At 45.6% G+C, this 6,718-nt stretch overlaps 1 long non-coding RNA gene across 1 annotated transcript; it reads right to left on the bottom strand.

Moving 5' to 3' along the window:
- Positions 1 to 500: 500 nt before the first annotated feature.
- Positions 501 to 6,430, bottom strand: LOC133275627 (uncharacterized). Its single transcript, XR_009745636.1, has 3 exons — positions 5,777 to 6,430; positions 4,396 to 4,532; positions 501 to 600 (listed from the first exon to the last, which is right to left on the bottom strand). It is a non-coding gene; the product is annotated as an uncharacterized LOC133275627 (long non-coding RNA).
- Positions 6,431 to 6,718: the final 288 nt, after the last annotated feature.

The raw sequence follows: 6,718 nt of genomic DNA, 5'->3' as shown, positions 1-6,718 counted from the left end.
TCACTGCAGCAAGCACTGCTTAGAGCCAGGAAAAAAATGGTAGTGTTATAATTCCTAAAACTCTTAACAAATCTTGCCCTGAACACAGGACATACGCTGCTGGATTGAGCTAGTGAGTGTAGTAATGAACTCTACCACTCATCTACTTTTGTTTTCTTGCTGGTTATGACCTTGTGCACGTTGTGAAACCAGCAAACTGGAGCCTACTGTGAAACAGCGTTCTGGAAACATAGATAAGCTTCTCCAAGCCGTTCTAAGAACTGGGGTTTGATTGCCTCGTTTGTAACTCAGTCCAAAATAAGCTTCATCACAACCTGTATGGGCAGGGGAGAACTGCGTGAGCATCCAGTAGAACCTTTTCACAAGACTGGCTTTTTTTAATGCTTTGTTTGATTTTAGTGGCAAGGTCTGAGCTGAAATATTACTGACAGGGACAAAGTTTATTACAGTTTCTCAGATGGGAAGCGGATTTTGAGGTAGTATGGACGAGGGGAGGGTATCTCCACTGAATCAAATGGAGTTGTTTATAGTAATTGGTAGTCTTGGCCTGTATTTTCTGTCCTCTGTGACACTGACTCTGTTAAACTGCATTTATTGTTTCTAACAGCAAGAAGAAAAAAAAATACAGGGGAGAATAAATGTTCCTTCCAGATTCAGATTAGAAGATTTTGTGCTCTCCTGAACAGGATTAGGCAGACTGTTTCTCTCCTGTACGTGTATACCACTCCCCTCCCTCCCTCAAATGCAAATATCTCTGCAAAAATGAGTAAGAAAAGTGAAGTTGTCATGAAAAAGAAAGAAATACGTTGCCTAAACTGAGCTTGCAGCATGAGTTTTGCAGCTCATGAGAGTGCTCTCATGAGCTCACCTCTCTACATCCCTTTGGAGAAGCAATCTGATAATACACACATGTGCGCTCCCTCAAGCCAGCACACTGTGCTTTCCTTACTGCCTAAACCCTAGCAGCAGAGGGGAAAGGAGGCTCCTGCATGCAAGTCACTACAGGAAGCCAGGTCATTGTTTTTACATAACCATCTCTATTCTGAGATTTATGAAAAGTTCATAAAGGGAAGGAACAGAGAGCACAGTGACAATGCAACCAAAACTCAGAGATGCAGTGCAGTACTTAGTGGTGTTTACCTGCTCCAATAATTCCGATCCCAGGGCAGAGCACTGAGGATTAGCTCCAGACCTCATTAGGCAGGATAGAATTATGTGGGTTAACAAAGTATTATTCTTGGCTTTCTTTTGCATTTTAAAAGTGGCTTGAGACCTATAAAATCCCTTTGAATTTTATTAAAAGTCTTCCGCGATCATTTTTCATCCTGCAGCCCAGTTGAGCTGAACTAATAAATTAGCATGTTATCTGTGAGGATATCCATTAGAGCTTCAAATGAAGGTTATTAGAGCCAAAAAACTAACAATGCCAGTTACAACTGGGGACAAAGCAATCTGGTCCACTGAGCAGCGGGCACTGAGATTAATGAATGAGGGACACATTAACCCTATGAGCCTGCAGGAGATGGGCAGCATGAGGAAGAGCCTCTCCAGCTGCCAAAAGGGCAGGCTTTGGATGCCCTGAGCAGGCAGCCAGAGGCAGGGAAAGCCAGGCAGGAGACCACTAGAACTGAGTATGTATGAAAGCTTCAGTGAAGCCTCACCGGGCTTACCCTTGCTGCACTACTCAGGTGAGTTTTTACTCATACTGAACCGGTACCAGTTGCCCACACACAAGTCCTTGCCCCAGATCAGCTCTGCTTTTTCACTGAGTTGTCTGCCTCAGCTCAAATCCTGCTAAATGCAAGACTACCACAATATGAACATAAATCACACAACTTTCTAGTTGCTACAGCTTCAGGCAGCATAGTGGCAGACATGGTTTGGAGTTGGAGTGATGTATTCATACTTGGCATCAGCTTCCCTGAAGTCTTTTGGTTTTTTCCCTCACACACTGAGATTCCTAACCCAAACGTCAATACGAGTACAGTGTAATGCTTTTTTTGCTGCTTTGCAAAGCTCATAAACAGGCAAACTTGAAAAATGAACTCAGGCTATGAAAGACATGGATAACATGGAAAGCAGATTCTGGGAGACTGTCTCTTTAACGAGCTTCATCAGCAGTGCTCTTGGCCTGAGTGCTGTTTGCTCAGTGAATGCTGGCAGGATGCTGGCTACACCTCTTGCTGTCCTGAGCAGCTCTCCAGAGGGCTGCATCTGGTACTCGCCGGGGTAACTGAAGCACATTGCAAGGGCAGAGCTGTGCAGCCCCTGAGCTCCCCACACCATCCCCAGCAGAGAGCCAGGACTGTACATCCAGCCTCTAGGGAGCTGCATGCCGATTCCCACTTCCTAGTGGTTCTCCAACAACCCAAAGAAACTGAGGGGTCACAGTGGAGAGGGGGTTAAAAGGGCTTTATACAAACACATGCACCTGGCCGCTAAACAGGACCAAACACCTTCAAAGGGAAAGCCACCATACAAACGTATTTTTGTCTTCTTGTCCATGCACGCCTTCTCTTCTACCCTGCCCTATCACTGCAGGACCCCTCTTTCTCCCTGCTTGCCTACCTTCGCCTTTTTCTGTCTTATACCTGATTTATTTCCATCCCTTCTTGAAGGAGTATGAGGGTCGCCTATGTGAGCAGGAGCCTGAGGGTTAAGGCACGAACACCAGGAGTGCACAGACAGGTTCATTTACTTTCTCTTCAACATATTTCCCAAGGATCACTTTCAACCTCTCAACTGCTCCGATCCCCTTGGCCCTGTCTCTGAAAGGGCAGGCAGCCCAAGCGCATCCACAGGGTGCTGCGTGGCTCCGTTGTGAGCCCTAAGCATCTTGGCTTCCCTTGAGCAACCTAATCACAAGGCAGGGATTTAAGGCAAATGTCATCACACCGCCTAGTTCACTGAGCCTCAGCAGCTTGGTCGTGCTTCCCTGGACTCCTTTTCTTTACCTTAAACAAGTCCCAGCTCCGTCTTTCAGGGCTTCAGCCTCATACTCACTTCTGCAGCCTGCACCGACACCACCTCAACGTTAATGCAGACACGGGTTGTTCTTCCCCAAAAGTAAAAAGCTCCTGCTTGAGCCAAGTCTCATAATTCACCCAAAGTGAATTTCAAGACATCTCCAAGCTGCTGCTCTTCCGCTGGGGTCATACAGACACCATTTTGGTACGTCTTCATTTCCAACCTTCCTCCTCTTCGTCTAATTCCCTTTCACCTCCCACTCCTATGCTTCATTACTCTTCTATTCTTTTCTAAAAAGGAAAATGTTTCTTTTTACTCTCAATCTGTTCCTTTCCTCCTGTCATTCCCTTCACGTCTCATCCACAATGATATTTTTGTTCATGCAATGACTAGTTTGCTCTTTCTCCTCTTCCCGCTGGGCTACTTTGATCTACTGTTCCTCTGTCTGTTTTACACAATCCTTTTCCTCCTTCCAAAGACACATCAGTCTGTTTCCCATCCTCTCCTCCTTACTCATCTCTCTCCTGCTACTCTGATCTATTCTTGCTGCACCAAACTTGTTTCATGTGTGGATGGTTTTAAAGCCTGCTCTGCTGCCCTGATAAGCATTGCAGTAAGTGCTGGAGGTTATGGTGTGTCAACCCAGTCACCTTGAACCAGCACAAGATGCCACTTGAACACCCTGCCTTAGCCATTCTTTATTAAGAACAACACCTGACTCCCAAAGGAAAACCTAACCCAGGGAGCACTTAGGATGATAATCCCTTGGTCATTTCAAGTTCAGAAGATGACACTGCAGCACAAACCTGGAAGAAGCCCTGGGGACCCATCCCAGTCACTGCCTGCATCTTGAGCAGGAGAGGTGCCAACCAACAGTAATAGCCTTTTCATTGCCTGTAATCAAGAAAATCCCCTGAAAAGGACTAAAATTCACTTGCAGCCTCACAGGACTGTGGAGAGAGGAACTTTCAGAGCTGTGTACCCTCAGTTACAATAAATCACAGCAAGATTTGCTGTCAAGCAGCAGGGAGCCTGCTGGCCCCCACAACAGGAAACCTGAGGGTGAAAATTACTCTTCCCCTTCACATGACAGCCTGTCCCTTGCCCAGGGAGCCTGCAAGCAGGGAGAAATAGAAGTCTAAAAACCATGGTTTTCCAGCCTGGGCCAAACAAGACCCTAGCACTTTCTGCAATGCCTCCTGATGAAAACTCACTTCTAGCTGACCTGCCTGCTTTGGGGAGAAAGTGGGAAATAATGGCAAGGGAACTGGTGTAGCATCCCCTCCAGAGCCTGAACAACATTCACTCAGGGGCAGGCACTGAAAGCAGGACCTTTTGCAGCTGAAGTTATGGACACAGTGCACAAATGCCATTTGGTGCCCAGCAAGTGCCTCCTGGGCACTAGGGCTGGCTGCCAAGCTGCCTTACCTCAGGGGTCTGATGAGCAGGACTTAATCTGAAGTTTACAATGGAGTGTTTGGGGCACTTCAATTTATGGAATATCATCCAATGATTTCATTAATGCTGCAGAGCGGTGGGACTGGCACAAATGTTGGCATTCAGGCCTGGACAGGAGAAAAGAGGCTTACTTCATTTTAACTTTAACTCCAACGTGGAGGCTATGGGAAGAAGTGATGCACTTGTGATAGGACTTTATCAGCAGGGTGAGTCCAAGTTAAAAGACCCAGCTGATAGCAAATGAAACATACTGCTAATTTACCAGAACGTTTGCAGTGTCACTCCCAGAAATCTGGCATTGCTTTCTCTTACCTTACACAGCCATGTGAATCAGTCATTTCCAAGGTAACTGCAATGAGAGCCATGGTAAGGCCAAGTTCTCCTCCCTGATCACCAGCCCTGAATCCCCCAGGCTCACTAATGACAGTGAGTTGCAAGTGAGCTCTGTGTGCACTCAAGCACCTATGAAATAATAAAGCAGCCATAGCAATCTTCATGTCATTGCAAAGGTTAGGTGTAGGCTGCCCTTTGCATGCCCCAGATCCAGACCTGGTTTGTGTCCAAGTAGTGTCCAAATAAATAAATAAATAATGGGGATTAAAACCCAAACCAAGATGAAGCAAGTCTCAGCGACTGCTTCACACGTACACATGCACACACAGCACGTTGTTTGATAGTAATGGTCTGAAATATTATCCTTCCCCAATGCTGTAACAGCATCACTTAGAGTCATTACATGAGCATTATGCAGTTCAATTTGGCAGCAGGCAGTTTGCCTGGTTTTTTTTAGTATAGAAAGGAAGAGCTAGAAGCCTCGTGAACCTTTGTGAGCCCATCCTAAATAATTTCACTGAAATACAAATTACCGTGCCTAAAGTCAGCTCAATCTCTGAGAAATTAAATTAGCCCATTTACTGAATATAGCTATTTCTGTATGCTGGGGAACAGTTCGAGTACCTGATGAGCAGCTATTGCCACTCTGACATTCAACTGCGCCTGTTGCAAGTGGGCACAAGTCTCCTGCATCCTAGATGCCAACCATATGGCATGTCGCAAATGCTCTAGGGCATCACAAATGTCACAAGACACCTACATTTGGGCACCTGATTCACTCCCACATACCCCTGGCAATGGCAGGTGATGTAACATGGTAAATCTCAGTGTGGTAAATCTCTCCTCTGCATGATTTCCAGCCCACTTCTGGCCGTGATCTCACCAAGGCCTCAGAAAATTAACCTCTTGGTATCAAGCCAGCTGGTTTAATTAGAAAGGCGTAATTAATATTAAACAGTCTACATATACAGCATAGATTTCACATGTAATTGTGCCTCTCCTTTGAGAGTCTACTTACCAATAGTGACAAAATTCTGTCCTTGGAGGTATACTGAAAACCTGTGGGCTCAGATCAGACTGTAGTCAAGGGCAGCATTTGTGCATAAATTGAAGTGACACAGGTTAATAGAGAAGAAAGATAATTTCATTATCTGAATCTGAACAGACCTGGTCACATGAAAAACAAAAAACTTAATGTGGTGCTGATGGCAAGTATTAGTAGATACCTTAATACCTGTCATCACTGAATAAACCGTATAAATACCTAACACAATTGCTGTGTTAGAAAACAGCTTTTGACCTGCAGGTAACATTTCATTTTGAACTCAGCACTAGCCACAAACCCCAAGTCTTTTGAACCTGGAAAGATGTATACACTACACATGCAGTGAACTCCTAGCCCTGAGGCTGAATGTTGCCTTATTTGGTGAAAATTGATTAGATTTGTCAGGTGAATAAAATCCTTTATTAAATTTGTGTGGTTGAAAGCATGCCTGCGAATTTTAGTTTTCATTAGAGCACCGCTGCATTTGTCTGAAGTAGTTAAGAGCATCGCAAGTGATACATTGGTAGCAATTGGACCAAGCCATGGCAGAACCCCCCCAGGAGAACATGCTTTGCCTACAAAACTGAAGGCTAAATGCTGCTGGTTTCAATTTCTCCCCGCCAGAGGGGAGCAGAAGAGGAATTAGGCTAGAAGAAGAGAATATAAACCCCTCAAACCCGCCTTGCCTCACCCATGCAAACGCTGCCGGCAGGGACAGCACAAACACGTCGCGATCAGCTGTGAAGTTCAGCAACATGCACCGGAGCAGAGCACTAAGCAGGGTTGCCTATTTCCAACACTCCTCTCCTGCTCCCCACCATCCTCTCCACAGAGAGCATATCCACCATCCTATGCCTGGGGAATTCATTTCAGTTACCCGGGTCTGATTTCTAATTATGATGCAGGATGCACAGT

The sequence above is a fragment of the Pezoporus flaviventris genome, unplaced genomic scaffold (assembly GCF_033815535.1).
Source record: "Pezoporus flaviventris isolate CSIRO_AGI_PZ_B2104156 unplaced genomic scaffold, CSIRO_AGI_Pfla_v1 ptg000041l, whole genome shotgun sequence".
Classification (NCBI taxonomy): domain Eukaryota; kingdom Metazoa; phylum Chordata; class Aves; order Psittaciformes; family Psittacidae; genus Pezoporus; species Pezoporus flaviventris.
The sequence above is the reverse complement of the archived record's forward strand: the minus strand, read 5'-3'. Positions and strand labels throughout refer to the sequence as shown.